At 52.6% G+C, this 18,408-nt stretch overlaps 2 protein-coding genes across 4 annotated transcripts in view; one reads left to right on the top strand and one right to left on the bottom strand.

The window, feature by feature from the left end:
- The window catches only part of PRR13 (proline rich 13), a 29,081-nt gene extending 20,339 nt beyond the window's left edge, over window positions 1-8,742 (bottom strand). The window contains exon 1 of one of the 3 annotated variants that reach the window (XM_075337214.1): window positions 8,649-8,742. The gene's annotated coding sequence lies outside the window, so the exon portion shown is untranslated. Of the gene's footprint in view, window positions 1-3,654; window positions 3,678-8,648 lie in introns of those variants that run through there. The other 2 variants (XM_075337217.1, XM_075337216.1) reach the window with 2 other exon arrangements.
- Window positions 8,743-8,822: 80 nt separating this feature from the next.
- The window catches only part of LOC142292100 (cell division cycle-associated protein 7-like), a 179,172-nt gene continuing 169,586 nt past the window's right edge, over window positions 8,823-18,408 (top strand). The window contains exon 1 of the mRNA XM_075337212.1: window positions 8,823-9,000. The gene's annotated coding sequence lies outside the window, so the exon portion shown is untranslated. The remainder of the gene's footprint in view (window positions 9,001-18,408) is intronic.

Genomic DNA, 18,408 nt, shown 5'->3' on the forward strand with positions numbered 1-18,408 from the left:
GTAGTGCCCGCCTGCAGTCTGGTCCACGACAGGTCAGCGTGTAGTGCCCGCCTGCAGTCTGGGCCACGACTGGTCAGCGTGTAGTGTCCGCCTGCAGTCTGGGCCACGACTGGTCAGCGTGTAGTGCCCGCCTGTCTGACTAGTCTGCACATTTGAATATACATCAAAAAAGGTTTCATAAATTGTATCATTATATACAGTAAACTTGTCCTATACAATAGGTTTGTCTATAATCAACTTTTAAAGACAAATGCAGCCGTGTAATTAGATTAAAAGGTGTTGATACTTTAAAGAGACCCTTTCAGGTAATATATGCAGCCCCAGCCCCGGACAACATAAGGCTATGTTCACACTGGGCATCTTTTGCTGCATTTTTGAGGTCACAAAGATGAATGCATTTCCTTCTTCCAGCAAAGTCTATGAGATTTCTATGTTGCTGTCCACACTGGGCATCTTTTGTTGGCTGCATCTTGGCTGCGTTTTTGAAGATGCAGCATGTCAATTCTTTTTGCATTTTTACTGCGTGTTTGAGCCCTTCCAGTCAACAAATTTGACTTAAAAAAACGCATTGGGCAAAATGCGGTAAAAAATGCGGTAACACGCTGCAAAAACGCGTTTTTGCTGCATTTTTTTTAGTTACAAAACATGCCCTGTGTGAACTTAGCCTAAATCAGAGACCGGCTCCATCATTACAGAGATCTGCGTTTCACTACTAAATACTGCAGTCATTCAGAGAACACACTTTGGACAGGACACTGAGCCAACTAGTCATGGTGGCTACCCCAGGGACGTCTCCCCGCCTGTCTGCTGCCCCCACACGCTCTCCTTATACACATATTGGCCCTGACCCATCAGAATTCTTGTGTAAAACCGTTTGAAGAGTTACAAAACTTTTGCTCCTTTGTCTTTCTTATGCCAGTCCCTGCCAGATCTGGATTCTTATTAAAGAGGGTAGAAATTCATAGAAGGGTAGGCTTAGTCGAGCGTGACCAGGGAATTTAACATCATTTTTTTGCACAAAAATGGCGTCAATACTACATAAATGTAAGGCAGTCCTTGACTTGGTGGCCCATGACTGCAATAAGGAGCCAAATTCATTAAAGTGAACCTGTCAGGAGGTGCAATATGCCCCCAGAATCACGAGCAGTTCTGGGTGCATATTGCTAATCCCTGCTTAACCGTCCCTGTATACACTAGCATCAATAAACAGATTTTTAGAAAAAAATATTTCTAAAGATGTTTTATCGTATGCTAATGAGGCCAGGGACTAGTCACAAGGGCGTTACTTCCCCCGACTAGTCCGTCCTCTTAGCATGTTAGTGTATGCTCACAGGGGTGTACTAACATGCTATTCAATGCAGCATCACCAGCTGTGACGCGTGTATCTGAGTCTGCGTGAACGCTGAGCTGAATGCCGGGCACTTCCGGTCATGCGCAGTATGAAGCCGGGTGTACGCGTTCCGGCTTCAGACAGTTCTAGTGCACATGACACATGGTTACCTCAGGGAGATCAACATCCAACACCGCGGAGACACCATCATGTGTTTCTCAACGCAGTGACACTAGAACAAGGCCCTCTGGGAAAATATGCAAAACAAGAATGCCGCGGAGACACCATCACATGTTTTGCAACGCTGGCAGGAAGCTAGCCAGGTCTTTCACCGGGAAGGAACAACCACAGGAAGGGCAGTCTCCAGTCAAGGAAACCGCCTATGTCAAACATGGTATCCATCCACAGACAGCTGTTTCGGGGTATTTGCCCCTCATCAGTGTGGAGTAGGAAACTGGCTAGTGGGAGCAATGCCCATAGAAGACTACATAGGTAAAGATGGTTAACCTAGGGGAGATCAACATCCAACACCGCGGAGACACCATCACGTGTTTCTCAACGCAGTGACACTAGAAGGTTCCATTTAAGAGGCACACAGTGTTTTTTCCCCTTTACTTTTTATGGAAAAGAACAGTAGGGTGGACCCCCGAAAAATCATCTCCACCTATGGGCCCTAGGCACCGCAGTCAGATACTGCTGTGGCAGTCATCAGTACCACTACTGAAGCAATTTAAGGCCTCCATATACAGTAGATAAAAGTCAATGTGATTGGCCTACCAGCTATTGCGTTTGAGGGTCTCTCAGACCGACAGATGATGTCTGGGGAGAGAAGGATCCTATCAATGGATCATTTTGTTCAGTAAAGAGATGAGCGGCTCCCAGAATCTCCCAGAGAACACAGGAGCCATTGGCTGAGCGTACCTTTGTGTATGGGGGAGTCCAGGAACATAGCTGTTTAGAGTTTAGTCCTTTGACCACCTCACAGGACGGTTTGTTCTTTAATCTCGTACAAGATGGCATCACAAAATATTACAAAGTGATATGATGTCCTGGGGGTCCAGTCTTCACAGATTCTTGTGGAAACCTTGCAGATCATGTGTACCTAAGGCCTCTGCCACACTCACGTGAAATTCACGCACGTGCCGAGAGACACGTATTTTCCCTGCGTGTTGCGTGCAGGTAAGTACGTGTCTCTGGTACGTGCGTGACACATGTGTTCTACGTGTGCTATCCGCGATAGCACACGTAGAACCGGTAATTATTATACTCACCTGGTCCTTCCTGATGTCCGCGCTGCTGTCCGTGGTGCTGATCCTCGGTCTCCAGCCCTCCCGTCTCCCCGCTGCTGCTGCTGCCAGGCAGTGAAGTGAATATTCTATGAGATTAATGAGCGGCGGTCGGCAGCAAGAGGCAGCAGCGGCAGAGACAGGAGGGCTGGAGAAGGTGAGTTAATGTTTTGTTTTTTTTTCAATGACATGTGTGTTTTCTCCGGCGCGTGTCACACGGGACCGCATCCACACTACACCCGTGTGGTGCGGGTGCGGGCCGTGTGACACCTGTGCTGCCGGTGAAAAAACGGACATGTCAGCGCTTTCAAAAACGCACACACGTACAAACGCACACGGACACACGTTCCGTGTGGTTTTACGTGTGTGTGCCTGCTACAATAGGGTAGCATTGGTTAAAGTGTCTCCGTACCGCCGGTACGTGTAAAAAATGACAAACACGTGCCGGAGGCACGGATGTGTGGCGCAGGCCTAAGGCTGCTTTCACACTACGTTTTTTTAACATCCGTCATGAACATTTTTTTTAAAGCAAAAACGGATCCAGTGGAAACGCGTTTTCATTTCAATGCATTTGCAATGGACTCGCGTCAACATGCGTTCACCTGCGTTTGCGTGCGTTATAGTGAGGATCCAGCGACTTGCAGGTTTTTTTAACATTTTTCAAAAACGCTACCTGTAGCGTTTTTGAGCTGCGTCCAAATACTGCAAATTGCTGGATCCTGACTAAACTGCACGCAAACGCATGTGAATGCTGGCATGCTGATAGGATCCTGCTTGCTCTACTGAGCATGCACAGAAACCAGCCTTGCGTGATCAGTCTCCCTCTCTCTCCACCTCCCTCCCCCTCTCTCTCCACTCTCCCCCGCCTGAGAGCGGAGGACGCTCGTAACCAAGGTAAACATCGGGTAACCGCAGTCTTAGTTACCTGATGTTTACCTTGGTTACGTGTGCAGGGAGCAGGCAGCCGGCTCCTAGCAGCTGCAGACGCTTGTAAACAATGTAAATATTGGGTATCCAAGCAAGTTACCTGATGTTTACCTTGGTTACGAGCCTCCACAGCTGTTAGATGTCGGCTCCCAGTCTTTCACGTTCAGTTCCCCTCACTCCTGATCCCATGACTCCAATGCCCGCCCATAAACTTAAAGTGACAGGATCCTGCAAAATAACATGCGTTTGCAGGATCCCCTTTTGCAGCAAAAAAAACGTTCATGATGCATGTTAAAAAAACGTAGTGTGAAAGCATCCTAAGCTGCTCCCTAAGTATCGGCCGTATGGTCAGCAGAAGTGTAGGGTGGCGTTCCTAACAATGCCGGTAGAAGACTAATTATACTATGTACATAGTACATTAACCCGAGCCTCGGTAGCCCAAGATACGACTATGAGTCACTTTGTAATGTGTAACCTTAAACCTTCGGAAGGAAAGATCTTACAACTGTTGTAGGAGATTAGGAAAAAAGATCTGCATTTTCTTATATCCAGCAAAACTCGTCTATGGGCTGTCCTGGTATTACAGCTCAGTCACATTCCTGTGAATTCACCCACAAGCAAAAGTGGGATATCTGGGAAGAAAGACCCGCCTTATAATGTCATCCAAAGTCGAAGACTTAGACAAAAATAAAAGGGGGCAATTATGTAGGTCCCTGCACCACAATTGTGGTATTAAAGGGGTGGTTCATCCATATTTTTTATTGTCTAGTGCGATATTATATTGAGAAACAATGTGTCTCTCAAATACCTTGTGTTGGCAATAGTGCCTGTGAGAGGCGCTATTGCAGACCGCTGTTCCCCGTCCAGTGACGTCACCGTTAAGTGCCGCACACGTCACATCCGTGCAGCCGGCTGCATTCTTCCAGACTCACTGAGCGGTGTTTCACCGCTGTCACAGCCCATCTGCTCCCCCCTCCCTCACAGCAGAGCGCTGCAAGCAAAAGACGCGACGCTCTGTGCTTTGAGGGAGGGGGGAGCAGATGGGCTGTGACAGCGGTGAAACACCGCTCACAGCTCAGTGAGCCTGGAAGACTGCAGCCGACTGCAAGGATGCGACGTGTGCGGCACTTGACGGAGACGTCACTGGAGCGGTAACAGCGGTCTGCAATAGCGCCTCTCACAGGCACTACTGCCAACACAAGGTATTTGAGAGAAACATTGTTTCTCAATATAATATCGAGCTAGACAAAAAAAAAAAAAAAAGAGTGAACCACCCTGTTAACAGTCATAACCAAAGCCAACAAAAAAAATGGGTGAACCACCCTGTTAACAGTCATAACCAAAGCCAACAAAAAAAATGGGTGAACCACCCTGTTAACAGTCATAACCAAAGCCAAATTAGGGCAAAACTTGCAACTTTTTACCCTGTTTTTGAGACCCTCACCACTTTTCTTTTTTTTATCAGGATAGGAGGAGACAGAACAGCTGCCAATCTGATGGATTTACTACTTATGCCATAAACTGATGTCAATTATACAGTTATCCATTCACTTCTATGGGAGAGGGTTGGCAATTTCTGTGTCTCCAATACGAATGGGAGACATTCAAATGTGGGCTCTGGAGTCCTGCTCTAGATATCTCCATTGGGAATGTTCAGAAGAAATCTTCTAAAATGGTGAAACTCTTTATACTTTTACGATCCCAGGTCAGGAGCCAGTCTACTGGGACCACCAGTGATTCCAAGCTTGGCTGATCACACACCTCCAATGATCACACATATGGCGTATAGCTTCTGTGTTGTCACTTCCTCTAATTAGTAGAATATTCAAGCCCTTCCGATCCAATTTTTATATTGTCCATGGTCTATCAGTGGTGAACCCTAGGCCAATTCCATGCTCGTGTCATACAGGAGTAAACTAAGCCTTGGCCTAATGTCCACAATTGATGGCATAATCGGGATATATGATCCTAATAGTAGGAGCCACTAGACGTAAGGTCAGGCTGGGATTTGCACTGACTATTACAGAAGGGGGGTGTAGCTACATACATTTATGACATAACTGAATACCATATGAATAACTCTTTCAAGGGGTCCTACCAATGAGACCCCACTGATCACTAAAACTAAGAACTGTTACATTACTAAATCATAGATCACACCACCATTACTCTCAATGAGACCAGTCTATGCATCTCCAGTGAGGAGCAATAGGACTGGGGTGCTCAGATGAGCAGTCGCTTCATTTTAGCAATTGTAACCCTGTTAAAGGGAACCAAGTCTGACCCTTTAAACCTCTGCCACCACTTGTGACCTGTACAGAGCTCTCTACAGCTCCATCCATTAGTTGGTGTTAGCACTCTGTACCTTATAGCGAAGTCCTGCCCCAAACACAGGTGGAGGTGTCCGCTGCTGGTCGTATCCAAACTGTTTAAATGTCCTGGTCGATCTTTGCCAAGTCTTGCCCTGGTCTGTTAATCTAGGGGCCAGAAGAGGCCCCAGTGCAAGAACAGTATATGGGCCCTTTGCACTCTAATAGTTTGTTTATGGCAGAAGCTCTTTGCTTCTTTGGCAGTAGATGTGGCCCCCCTTACCTTTTGGGCCCCTGTGTATCTGCACTAACTGTATGTGTGGTGATTGGTGCTGATGAGGATGACTACATCATCAATTGTAGGCGTGTGGAAACCAGCGTCTGCACAGCCCCTGTGTGAGCGTGGCAATAACCTCTGCTCTGTGCTGGTTCTGATTGGCTGTAACTGCGCTCAGGATCTGCGCATGCACAGGCCACAGGATGGATCACTGTAGATGCACCAGACTGTAATGCTATGACCTGAACACTTAGAAAGGACACACCTGGGTGAGGGGGGGTCACAAAACACCCGGGGGTGGGACACACACCACACCCAGGAGGGGGAGGGTGACACGACGCACCCAGGAGGAGGAGGAGGAGGGGGGGAGGGGGACACGACGCACCCAGGAGGAGCAGGAGGGGGGGGGACACGACGCACCCAGGAGGAGGAGGAGGGGACACGACGCACCCATGAGGAGGAGGAGGGGAGTGGGGGGTGACACGACGTACCCAGGAGGAGAAGGAGGAGGGGTGACACGACGCACCCAGGAGGAGAAGGAGGAGGGGTGACACGACGCACCCAGGAGGAGGAGGAACACGACGCACCCAGGAGGAGGAGGAGGGGTGACACGACGCACCCAGGAGGAGGAGGAGGGGAGTGGGGGTGACACGACGCACCCAAGAGGAGGATGAGGGGAGTGGGGGTGACACGACGCACCCAGGAGGAGAAGGAGGAGGGGTGACACGACGCACCCAGGAGGAGGAGGAGGAGGGGTGACACGACGCACCCAGGAGGAGGAGGAGGAGGGGTGACACGACGCACCCAGGAGGAGGAGGAGGAGGGGTGACACGACTCACCCAGGAGGAGGAGGGGGTGACACGACTCACCCAGGAGGAGGAGGGGGTGACACGACTCACCCAGGAGGAGGAGGGGGTGACACGACTCACCCAGGAGGAGGAGGGGGTGACACGACTCACCCAGGAGGAGGAGGGGGTGACACGACGCACCCAGGAGGAGGAGGGGGTGACACGACGCACCCAGGAGGAGGAGGGGGTGACACGACGCACCCAGGAGGAGGAGGGGGTGACACGACGCACCCAGGAGGAGGAGGGGGTGACACGACGCACCCAGGAGGAGGAGGGGGTGACACGACGCACCCAAGAGGAGGATGAGGGGAGTGGGGGTGACACGACGCACCCAGGAGGAGGAGGAGGGGAGTGGGGGTGACACGACGCACCCAGGAGGAGAAGGAGGAGGGGTGACACGACGCACCCAGGAGGAGGGGTGACACGACGCACCCAGGAGGAGGAGGGGGTGACACGACGCACCCAGGAGGAGGGGGTGACACGACGCACCCAGGAGGAGGAGGAGGGGAGTGGGGGTGACACGACGCACCCAAGAGGAGGATGAGGGGAGTGGGGGTGACACGACGCACCCAAGAGGAGGATGAGGGGAGTGGGGGTGACACGACGCACCCAGGAGGAGAAGGAGGAGGGGTGACACGACGCACCCAGGAGGAGAAGGAGGAGGGGTGACACGACGCACCCAGGAGGAGGAGGAGGAGGGGTGACACGACGCACCCAGGAGGAGGAGGAGGAGGGGTGAACCGACGCACCCAGGAGGAGGAGGAGGAGGGGTGACACGACGCACCCAGGAGGAGGAGGAGGAGGGGTGACACGACGCACCCAGGAGGAGGGGTGACACGACGCACCCAGGAAGAGGAGGAGGAGGGGTGACACGACGCACCCAGGAGGAGGAGGAGTGACACGACGCACCCAGGAGGAGGAGGGGGTGACACGACGCACCCAGGAGGAGGAGGGGGTGACACGACGCACCCAGGAGGAGGAGGGGGTGACACGACGCACCCAGGAGGAGGAGGGGGTGACACGACGCACCCAGGAGGAGGAGGGGGTGACACGACGCACCCAGGAGGAGGAGGGGGGTGACACGACGCACCCAGGAGGAGGAGGGGGTGACACGACGCACCCAGGAGGAGGAAGGGAGGAGGGGTGACACGACGCACCCAGGAGGAGGAAGGGAGGAGGGGTGACACGACGCACCCAGGAGGAGGAAGGGAGGAGGGGTGACACGACGCACCCAGGAGGAGGAAGGGAGGAGGGGTGACACGACGCACCCAGGAGGAGGAGGAGGGGGGGTGACACAACGCACCAAGGAGGGGGAGGGGGGGGGGGGACACTTCGCCCCTCTCTGATATAAGCGTGGGGGGGTGGGGGCGGAAAGTCCTGCTGATGAGACATTTTAAAGAGAAGCAATAATTTACAAAGCACAGATTTATCCACCATTACTAATGCATCTTTATCTGGAAGAAAAGAACACCGTCCTGACTATTGTGTCCTGCAGCATCATGTGAGGGGAGCAGATAATGCAGAGTACCAGGCTGTACTCCGCAGTATGGCCCAGCCGACACCGCGATGCGCAAACGGGAGCGGAGTACCGGGCATCTATACGTGCTGCGGTATACAGCAGTCATGTGACCCGCAGTATATACAGGGCACGGGCAGCGCAGGGATACGCACCTGTCAGGAGCCTTCTCTCACTTGTCCCTTATTTCCTCTTCTTCCGGGAGACTTTGGACTATTTTTTATTTACCGACACGCCCACTCGGCAGCTCTTTTCTCTGATTGGGTGATTGTCTCGTCACTCCCTGTGAAGCCCCGCCCTAACAGTTGTTTCCGCCCAGCCGTGCCCGGGACGCGCCCTGGTTATCAGTACCGCAGTGTGAGGAGCATTAACCCCTTCCTTTCCCAGGAGCGCGTTATATTTGTCACCCGGGAGTGTTTCCGTGACTCATGTGACCGGGCTGTGGGCTTCTGACACAGCGGAAACGACGCCTCATTTTACCGACTGTGTAATTTCACTTGTAAATAGGTTTGTTTTTTTAATGGAGTTTTTACCTATTTTTCCACTTTGGTCAGAGTCCATGTTATGTATTTTGGTGCAGATTTATCCCTGAAGATTGGCTAAAATTAAGATACCCCAAATAATGGCTCTTGATGGGCTGCCGCCTGTGATTAGCTGCAGAGGTCACATATCTACAGTCTATGTTCTCTTCGGAGGCTGAGCATGCTCATTCTTAAAGGGGTTGTCCACTACTCGGACAACTCATTCCCCCAGGCGGGGAGAGAGCAGTACACGTGTGACGTCACAACCTCACATGAGCGACGGCACCGCTGGAGCGGGAGGGTAGTGTGGGCTTTATTACTTTAATGGGGGCAAACATGGAGAATGAGAAGTGGACAACCCCTTTAAATAATAGACAAAAGAGCCCCAAGCCTCCGCCACAAACCCACGGATGTGCCAGCGTCTTACAGACAGGCGTCTCTCCAGATTCAGCGGGTGCACCAGTGTCTTACAGACAGGCGTCTCTCCAGATTCAGCGGATGCACCAGTGTCTTACAGACAGGCGTCTCTCCAGATTCAGAGGTTGCGCCAGCGTCTTACAGACAGGCGTCTCTCCAGATTCAGCGTGTGCTCCAGCGTTTTACAGACAGATGTCTCTCCAGATTCAGCGGATGCACCAGCGTCTTACAGACAGGCGTCTCTCCAGATTCAGCGGGTGCGCCAGCGTCTTACAGACAGGCATCTCTCTAGATTTACCGGGTGCGCCAGCGTTTTACAGACAGGCATCTCTCCAGATTCAGCGGGTGCTCCAGCGTCTTACAGACAGGCGTCTCTCCAGATTCAGTGGGTGCTCTAGCGTCTTACAGACAGGCGTCTCTCCAGATTCAGCGGATGCACCAGCGTCTTACAGACAGGCGTCTCTCCATATTCAGCGGTTGCGCCAGCGTCTTACAGACAGGCGTCTCTTCAGATTCAGCGGATGCACCAGCGTCTTACAGACAGGCGTCTCTCCAGATTCAGTGGGTGCTCCAGCGTCTTACAGACAGGTGTCTCTCCAGATTCAGCGGATGCACCAGCGTCTTACAGACAGGCGTCTCTCCAGATTCAGCGGTTGCGCCAGCGTCTTACAGACAGGCGTCTCTTCAGATTCAGCGGATGCACCAGCGTCTTACAGACAGGCGTCTCTCCAGATTCAGTGGGTGCTCCAGCGTCTTACAGACAGGCGTCTCTCCAGATTCAGTGGTTGCGCCAGCGTCTTACAGACAGGCGTCTCTCCAGATTCAGCGGATGCACCAGCGTCTTACAGACAGGCGTCTCTCCAGATTCAGTGGGTGCTCCAGCGTCTTACAGACAGGCGTCTCTCCAGATTCAGTGGTTGCGCCAGCGTCTTACAGACAGGCGTCTCTCCAGATTCAGCGGTTGCGCCAGCGTCTTACAGACAGGCGTCTCTCCAGATTCAGTGGGTGCTCCAGCGTCTTACAGACAGGCGTCTTTCCAGATTCAGCGGATGCGCCAGCGTCTTACAGACAGGCGTCTCTCCAGATTCAGCGGATGCGCCAGCGTCTTACAGACAGGCGTCTCTCCAGATTCAGCGGGTGCTCCAGCGTCTTACAGACAGGCATCTCTCCAGATTCAGCGGGTGCGCCAGCGTCTTACAGACAGGCGTCTCTCCAGATTCAGCGGGTACGCCAGCGTCTTACAGACAGGCATCTCTCCAGATTCAGCGGGTGCGACAGCGTCTTACAGACAGGCGTCTCTCTAGATGTACCGGGTGCGCCAGCGTCTTACAGACAGGCATCTCCAGATTCAGCGGATGCGCCAGCGCCTTACAGACAGGCGTCTCTCCAGATTCAGCGGATGCTCCAGCGTCTTACAGACAGGCATCTCTCCAGATTCAGCGGGTGCTCCAGCGCCTTACAGACAGGCGTCTCTCCAGATTCAGCGGGTGCTCCAGCGTCTTACAGACAGGCGTCTCTCCAGATTCAGTGGGTGCTCCAGCGTCTTACAGACAGGCGTCTCTCCAGATTCAGCGGGTGCTCCAGCGTCTTACAGACAGGCGTCTCTCCAGATTCAGCGGGTGCTCCGGCGTCTTACAGACAGGCGTCTCTCCAAATTCAGCGGGTGCTCCAGCGTCTTACAGACAGGCGTCTCTCCAGATTCAGCGGGTGCGCCAGCGTCTTACAGACAGGCGTCTCTCCAGATTCAGCGGGTACGCCAGCGTCTTACAGACAGGCATCTCTCCAGATTCAGCGGGTGCGACAGCGTCTTACAGACAGGCGTCTCTCTAGATGTACCGGGTGCGCCAGCGTCTTACAGACAGGCATCTCCAGATTCAGCGGATGCGCCAGCGCCTTACAGACAGGCGTCTCTCCAGATTCAGCGGCTGCTCCAGCGTCTTACAGACAGGCGTCTCTCCAGATTCAGCGGATGCGCCAGCGTCTTACAGACAGGTGTCTCTCCAGATTCAGTGGGTGCTCCAGCGTTTTATAGACAGGCATCTCTCCAAATTCAGCAGGTGCGCCAGCGTCTTACAGACAGACGTCTCTCTAGATTCAGTGAGTGCGCCAGCGTTTTACAGACAGGCATCTCTCCAGATTCAGCGGATGCTCCAGCGTCTTACAGACAGGCGTCTCTCCAGATTCAGCGGATGCTCCAGCGTCTTACAGACAGGCATCTCTCCAGATTCAGCGGGTGCTCCAGCGCCTTACAGACAGGCGTCTCTCCAGATTCAGCGGGTGCTCCAGCGTCTTACAGACAGGCGTCTCTCCAGATTCAGCGGGTGCTCCAGCGTCTTACAGACAGGCGTCTCTCAAGATTCAGCGGGTGCTCCAGCGTCTTACAGACAGGCGTCTCTCCAGATTCAGTGGATGCTCCAGCGTCTTACAGACAGGCGTCTCTCCAGATTCAGCGGGTGCTCCAGCGTCTTACAGACAGGCGTCTCAAGATTCAGCGGGTGCTCCGGCGTCTTACAGACAGGCGTCTCTCCAGATTCAGCGGGTGCTCCGGCGTCTTACAGACAGGCGTCTCTCCAGATTCAGTGGGTGCTCCAGCGTCTTACAGACAGGCGTCTCTCCAGATTCAGCGGGTGCTCCGCCGTCTTACAGACAGGCGTCTCTCCAGATTCAGCGGGTGCTCCAGCGTCTTACAGACAGGCGTCTCTCCAGATTCAGCGGGTGCTCCGGCGTCTTACAGACAGGCGTCTCTCCAGATTCAGCGGGTGCTCCAGCGTCTTACAGACAGGCGTCTCTCCAGATTCAGTGGGTGCTCCAGCGTTTTATAGACAGGCATCTCTCCAAATTCAGCAGGTGCGCCAGCGTCTTACAGACAGACGTCTCTCTAGATTCAGTGAGTGCGCCAGCGTCTTACAGACAGGCGTCTCTCCAGATTCAGCGGATGCTCCAGCGTCTTACAGACAGGCATCTCTTCAGATTCAGCGGGTGCTCCAGCGCCTTACAGACAGGCGTCTCTCCAGATTCAGCGGGTGCTCCAGCGTCTTACAGACAGGCGTCTCTCCAGATTCAGTGGGTGCTCCAGCGTCTTACAGACAGGCGTCTCTCCAGATTCAGCGGGTGCTCCGGCGTCTTACAGACAGGCGTCTCTCCAGATTCAGCGGGTGCTCCAGCGTCTTACAGACAGGCGTCTCTCCAGATTCAGCGGGTGCTCCGGCGTCTTACAGACAGGCGTCTCTCCAGATTCAGCGGGTGCTCCAGCGTCTTACAGACAGGCGTCTCTCCAGATTCAGCGGGTGCGCCAGCGTCTTACAGACAGGCGTCTCTCCAGATTCAGCGGGTACGCCAGCGTCTTACAGACAGGCATCTCTCCAGATTCAGCGGGTGCGACAGCGTCTTACAGACAGGCGTCTCTCTAGATGTACCGGGTGAGCCAGCGTCTTACAGACAGGCATCTCCAGATTCAGCGGATGCGCCAGCGCCTTACAGACAGGCGTCTCTCCAGATTCAGCGGATGCTCCAGCGTCTTACAGACAGGCGTCTCTCCAGATTCAGCGGGTGCGCCAGCGTCTTACAGACAGGCGTCTCTCCAGATTCAGCGGGTACGCCAGCGTCTTACAGACAGGCATCTCTCCAGATTCAGCGGGTGCGACAGCGTCTTACAGACAGGCGTCTCTCTAGATGTACCGGGTGCGCCAGCGTCTTACAGACAGGCATCTCCAGATTCAGCGGATGCGCCAGCGCCTTACAGACAGGCGTCTCTCCAGATTCAGCGGCTGCTCCAGCGTCTTACAGACAGGCATCTCTCCAGATTCAGCGGATGTGCCAGCGTCTTACAGACAGGTGTCTCTCCAGATTCAGTGGGTGCTCCAGCGTTTTATAGACAGGCATCTCTCCAAATTCAGCAGGTGCACCAGCGTCTTACAGACAGACGTCTCTCCAGATTCAGCGGATGCTCCAGCGTCTTACAGACAGGCATCTCTCCAGATTCAGCGGGTGCTCCAGCGCCTTACAGACAGGCGTCTCTCCAGATTCAGCGGGTGCTCCAGCGTCTTACAGACAGGCGTCTCTCCAGATTCAGCGGGTGCTCCAGCGTCTTACAGACAGGCGTCTCTCAAGATTCAGCGGGTGCTCCAGCGTCTTACAGACAGGCGTCTCTCCAGATTCTGCGGGTGCTCCGGCGTCTTACAGACAGGCGTCTCTCCAGATTCAGTGGATGCTCCAGCGTCTTACAGACAGGCGTCTCTCCAGATTCAGCGGGTGCTCCAGCGTCTTACAGACAGGCGTCTCTCCAGATTCAGCGGGTGCTCCGGCGTCTTACAGACAGGCGTCTCTCCGTATTATGGATATGCTTATTTACTTTACATGACAATACTTGAAAAAAATAAATATCCTTCCTGCATGTTGGAAAAGAAATAACTCATATTCACCTTTCTGATCCTCCGGTAGAGAGCGATTGTAAATCTCCTGTCCCAGTTATGTGACCGCTGCAGACAATTATTGACAGAATAGGACATTCAGCAACTGATGGGCTCCAGGGAGCAGTAAGGTCTATTCACACTGCGCAGTGTGTGTTAAACGTCTGCCGACTAGCAACATGTGTGACTGTCAGCCGTCATTAATAACCCAACACAGGCTGCCCGCATTTCAGATGAACGATGTGAGACTAATAATTTCGTACACCCAGGCTGCACTTGTTCTCAGCAGAGCCAGTACTGGTTACACAGGACGATGTGCTGTCTGAACAATCATCTTCCAAAGGACATCTGCCACTGAGTTCAATTTGAAAGCAGTGTGATGTAGGGGCAGAGACCCTGACTCCAGCGTTGTGTCACTTACTGGGCTGCGTGTTTTAGTTTTGATGAAAGTTTTATTATCAGGAGATTATCACTGTAGAACTAGTAAACGTTCAGCCATGTAGTCTTCATATTCGTAAAGGGAACCTGTCACCAGTAGAGATTAGTGGACCAGTGGACGTTCGGTACAGCCGGACTTTAGATAAAATTCAATTTTGGTCCTGGACTTTACCTGAACACTGAACGCCGGGTTCACTCATCTCTAGGCACCAGATTTGTCCTATATAAACTGTAGCCACCACCAGTAAGCCCTTATACACTGCACTCTAGAATACTGTATATAAGTACCTAAGCCAATCTGTATAACATAGAAAAGGCCTTTTATTGTTCTCACCTGCGGGGCGGTCCAGTGCAATGGGAATCGCTGGTCTCGGTCCATTACCTCCTCTTTGCTTGCAATAGCCGTCCTTGCTTTGTGCAGATGACGCATCCTAAACCACCCACACAGTGTCCTCCATTACGCTTCGGCACAAGCGCACTTTTCTTTGTTCTGATGGCAGAGCACAGTATTGTAGTGTGCGGGCGATCTCTGATCTCTCCCCGTATCTGCGCATTACACTACTTTGCTCTGTCCTCAGCAAGGCAGAGAGAAGTGGACAGGAGGGCAATGGAGGACACTGTGTGGATGACATAGGACACATCATCCACACAGCTGGGAAGGAGGAGGCGCCGGATCAAGACCAGACCATCGGACCAGATCGCCTCGCAGGTGAATATAACAAAGCGGTGTTTTTTATGTTATACAGATCGGCTTAGGCACTTATATACAGTATTCCAGAATGCTGTATATAAGGGCTCAGTGATGGTGTCAGCAGTTTATATGGGTCAAATTTGGTGACAGGTTCCTTTTAAACTCTGTATAACTTCACCCCAATACTGAACGGCATCTTTCTGCCTATGCATAGTGTACACAGAGAGCTGTCAATCAGTGGTGTCGGCGGAGTTACACAGAGCTCGGCATTCAGAGAACTGCTAGATCTGCAGCAGATAAAACAGGGTTTTTATTAAAACTGCCACAAACAGCCCAGTAAGTGACACATCCCTGGAATCAGGGTGTCTGCCCCTACATCATGGTGCTCTCAAATAGGGGACAAAACCTGGTGACAGATTCTTTTTAAACCAGCTAAAAAAAACACCCAAGTAAGTGTGTTGCTCGTTTGTCAGGTGATTGACAGTATGTTTTATTGGGATAATTCTACAGTGTAAATCAGGGGTCTCAAACTCGGCTGGATGTTTGGGCCGCACAGAGGGAAAAAATAATTTGGGGGGGGGGCGTATTCTTTGCAGGACAAAGTGACATTTTTATTGGCATCATATATATATTTTTTACACACCTTGGGATCACTGATTTTGAACATTTTTCACTTGTTTATTAAAACAAATGTGCACATTCTTTGTTTAAATATAAAAAAAATAATTTTGATGGTAAAAAAAAAAGTCATGCCTTATTTTGAGTGGGGTTTTTTTTTACATTTTATCCCTTTCTTGTAACTAATAGTGTTACAATTATCACTATATAGAAATTTTGGCCAACATCTTTTAGTAATGTTCCCCATCTTGTTGTAATGTGCCCATCCTTGTCCCCTGTCACAAACCACCGGGGGGGTCACTCAGAAATCCCCCGCGCTGGCTACCAGTACGTCACAATCGGGGGGTAACAAGTGGGGGTCACCCCTCCTTTATACCTCCCGACCGACAGACAGAGCACGTGACGCGCTCTCTAGCGCCCCTCTTATAGTCAGGCCAATTATGGAATTGCCCGACCATAAGCAAGGAGGCCGCTATACTACTTATGCCGATTATTGAAGGGTCCCCGGTGAGAGTAAGGTATATATTCCCCCGACCTCCGCGGGCGGAATATATAAAATCTCCCCGAATCTCACTGGCCTCCCCACAATAATCCTTGGCACAATTCGCTGCCACCAACCGATTTACGGTAACTATTAGCCGAACACACAGACGTGGGATTCAAGATCGAGATAACAGAACAGCCCAAGATTAATTATATAATTTAATCAGCCTAAAGCACACTAGAAACTACAATATATACAATAGGGAATCTACAGAATATACATATGTCAGAGTACAGTTACAATCAAAGCATGGGTTACAAACAGGCATACACAGTTCCAGCAGTTACCTTGTTGCGTCTGGCCACAGGGGGGCGCTGTAGACCAGGTTTCTAGGATCCTTCCCACAGATGTTTCCTACACGTGCCCCCAGCGAAAGAACACTGGAAAATGGCCGAAGTAGGGTTATCAACCTGGCCAAATCCAGGTCCCCTCCTACCTTTGTGACCTCACAGGGAGCACTGCTCCACCCCTGGCTTGAGTTATGGACAATATCCCAACATGGAATATGGGCCATAACGTTGCCTGGGAGCGTCGTAGGCGGACGCCAATGCTCTCATTGTGACAGTTATGAATTTAGCTACAGAACGAGGGGACTCATGACCTGTCTGCCAGTTCCCCATTGGCTGATATCACGCCTGGGGCATTTCCCAATGTCCTGCTCCCATTAAAAGGGTGTGCCGGCATCGTCCGCATGCGGAGACACCATTTTTATGGTTGCCATATTTATCGGAAATATGGCTTGCGAGATATGAACCATTTTTTACTGGAGTCGTTCTGTCTGCTAGTTCCATAGCCTTGCTAATGAGATACAACTCTTGTTACAGGGTGACGGCAGGGGGTCATCCTGTGTCCATTGTTCCCACACCACCTCATTTCCATATCACAGGACATGGCCATGGAGGTGTAAGTGGAACACTGAGAACAAGAAGGGAGGGGGCACTGCCAGGGAGTGATGAGGGATTATGACTGGAGTCATAATTCATCTTCATATCCCGGGATTTGCCTCACACCTCCCCCCTTTTGAGGGCGCTAGGGGGCAGCACACTCCGGTGTTCCCCCGTGCGCCCGTCCGCGACCTCTCCTTGTCGGGACAGCCCGTCTGCGTTACCGTGGTCACGGCCCCTTTTGTGGCGAATGGTGAAGTTGTATTGCTGGAGCGCAAGGCTCCATCGCAACAATCGCCCATTCGTCCCAGAGACGGTGTGCAACCAGCTGAGGGGATTGTGGTCCGTCTCCACGATGAAGTGGCGCCCGTATAGATAGGGTTGCAGACGCTGCAGGGCACTCCTTCTCCATCGTGGAATAGGCAACTTCCCTTGGTAACAGCTTCCTGCTCAGGTACAAGACTGGGTGCTCTTGGCTCGCAGAGTCCACCTGGCTGAGCACCGCACCGAGGCCGAAGTCACTGGCGTCGGTCTGTACTACAAACGGCCGCGTGAAGTCGGCTGCCTGTAGCACGGGCGGGCTGGACAGGGCGTCCTTTAGGGCCCGGAAGGCTGTCTCGCAGTCCATTGTCCAATCGACTGCAGAGGGCAGCTTCTTCTTGGTGAGGTCCGTCAAGGGCTTTGCCAGGCTACTATAGCATGGAACAAACCTCCTATAGTACCCAGCGGTCCCCAAGAAGGACATCACCTGCTTCTTGGTCCTGGGGGTGGGCCAGGATGCGATGGCCTCCACTTTCTCAGGCTCGGGCTTCAGTGTTCTCCCGCCTACCCGGTGACCGAGGTACTGGACCTCGCTCATGGCCAGCTGACACTTTCCCGGCTTGATGGTCAAACCTGCCCGGTGGATCCGCCTGAGCACCTGTGCTAGATGCTCTAGGTGGTCCTCCCAGGTGGGACTGAAGACGGCAATGTCATCTAGGTACGCGGCCGCGTACCCTTCAAGTCCCTTGAGCAGGGTGTTGACCATCCGCTGGAAAGTGGCAGGGGCCTTCCTCATCCCGAATGGCATCACCGTGGACTCGTATAGTCCAAATGGGGTAATAAAGGCAGAGCGTTCCCTGGCCTTGCGAGTCAGGGGGATCTGCCAATATCCCCGGCTCAGATCCATGATGGTCAGGTACTGAGCCCCGGCCAACTGATCGAGCAGGTCATCGATGCGTGGCATTGGGTACGCATCGGCGACCGTGACAGCATTGAGCCCCCTGTAGTCCACGCAGAACCGAGTGGTTCGGTCCTTCTTAGGGACGAGGACTACAGGCGAGGCCCAAGCGCTGTTGGATGCCTGGATCACCCCCAGCTTCAGCATCTCGTCAATCTCCTGGCGCATGTGTTG

Source organism: Anomaloglossus baeobatrachus, chromosome 2, assembly GCF_048569485.1.
Source record: "Anomaloglossus baeobatrachus isolate aAnoBae1 chromosome 2, aAnoBae1.hap1, whole genome shotgun sequence".
Lineage (NCBI taxonomy): Eukaryota > Metazoa > Chordata > Amphibia > Anura > Aromobatidae > Anomaloglossus > Anomaloglossus baeobatrachus.